This window comes from Malania oleifera, chromosome 7 (assembly GCF_029873635.1).
Source record: "Malania oleifera isolate guangnan ecotype guangnan chromosome 7, ASM2987363v1, whole genome shotgun sequence".
NCBI lineage: Eukaryota > Viridiplantae > Streptophyta > Magnoliopsida > Santalales > Ximeniaceae > Malania > Malania oleifera.
The window spans coordinates 66397322-66399433 of record NC_080423.1 but is presented as its reverse complement, the minus strand read 5'-3'; positions in this window follow the sequence as shown (position 1 = coordinate 66399433).

The window sequence follows — 2112 nt, the reverse complement described above, 5'->3', positions numbered from 1 at the left end:
CGCACCAAACAAACAGTAAATCACGATTCTTATTTAGGAAGGGATGAATAAAATATTGAAAAATGGCTTGTTGCACCACAAGCCAAACTTCGTTATCATGCCTCTCTCGGCTCCATAGATCTTATTCTAGTTAAGGTGTTAGATATCTCCTTCCTCACTGCTGAATTTCCTGAAATTCTCCCGTTATTTAAAAACATAGGATGGTATGATTTCATTGTTTAGCAACCCAAAGACATCTTTCCTCATCTTATTAAAACATTCTATGCAAATTTGACTTATGAAAATGGCATTTTTTCATCTGAAGTTAAAGGGAAGAAAATTCTTTTGAATTTTGGAATTTTATCTCTTATCTTCAAAATTACTCCAAGAAAATTTGAATGTCCTACTCCTACTCAATCCAAGATTTTAGAACAAGGATTTACTCCCGAAACCTTTCTCCCATTAATTATGGACAGCGAACCCATCTACTTTGGACATCCTCCTTTATATAAGCAACTTAGTTTGGAAGCTCAAATTTTACATAAAATTATCGTCTATAATATTCTTCCCAAACAAGGTTCGTTTGATAATCTTTCATAAATGGAATGCTTTGTTCTTTGGTGTCTTCTCAAAGATTAAAAACTAGATTTGGCCAGCCTGATTATAAAATGGACGTGGGCCAAACTAGAATCCTCCAAAGTTGTTCTCCCTTATGGTGATGTTCCCACCCTTCTCTTTGCTCATCTTCATATCCCCAGTAATTTTGAATTCTTTGTTAAAAAAACCTGACATGATCTTTTCAATGTTACCACCCTAAAAACAAATAGGGCATGACAAAGGCAATGAGAGTTGGTACTTTGAAATGAGTAGACCTCAGTGTGCTCCAGCAGCCTCAGCAGCAGCTCCTCCTCCTCCTCCTACACATGATCAGGGATCTTCCCAAGATACACCCTTGTGGTTTTTATCCTTTCAGCAAGATTTCTCCACTTTTTCATCTGAAGTGCGATCTGAGATTCAAAGTATCAAGGAGAAAGTTACCTCACTTGAGCAACACATAAGTCAGATTGAGGAATAGCAGGAAAAATCTTCTAGGGGTGGTGATCCTATGGACATCAGCTTAGCTCCTCGCAGCGAAGCTGATAGCTCTAATGCAAAAACTAGGGAAGAAGAAGGAGGATCTGAGGAAGAAGGAACTGAGGAAGAAGGAGGACAAGAAGAAGAAGAAGAAGAAAGTCACGAAGAAGATGAACACTAGGAAGAAACTAAAATAGATGACTAGCTGATGATGTAGTTATAAGTTATTTACAGTGTATGATACTATTTGAATGTTTTTTATGTTGTTTTTTTTTTTTTTTTTTACACTTTTTGAATGTAAATTCCCTCTATGTGTAAAAACATCCTTGCTGTAATAATATGACTCTCTTTCCTATTCCTTGCTTTGTTTTGAATAATGACAAAGGGGGAGAAAATATTGTTAGCAAAGATAAATACAAAATGAAAACTAAAAGGTAATGTGCTAAAGTGAAATATGACACATAACTTGTAAAGATGCAAGTAAAAATAAATAAGTTATACAAATATGCAAGTAAGAAAACATACTTTATGAGCTAAAAGATTTATATTGAATAAAGTATGACATACTTGGATGATATGCTATTTGTCTACTTAAATTTTTTTTCTTATGTGAAAAGGATGCTTATTGTAAGGGGGAGTCTTTTTCAAATAAACTCTTATCTTTGCTCCATGTTTGTCATCATAAAAAAGGGAGAGATTGTTGGCCTAACTAGGCTTTTCAATCCTTTTTGGTGATAACAAACAAAGGATATTCTAACTTGGAATGGTTGAGTAATGGTGTTTCAGGTTTTGACAAGATTATAAGGATCCTTATGGACCATCGAGCTACATTCATTAACAAGTGATACAAGTGAAGCTCAAAGCAATACTAGATTGATTAAAGCATGGGGAAACTAAAACTAGCTCAAGCTAAAGTCCAAAGGATTTCAAAGTAACCATGAAATGGAAGATTTAAAGCTTAGAGTATAAGGTTTTAGGAAGAACAATGTAAGTACATCAAAGTTAAATATCTATTGAAATATCAATTGAAGCTCTTTAGGGGAAATATATGGACTTAGA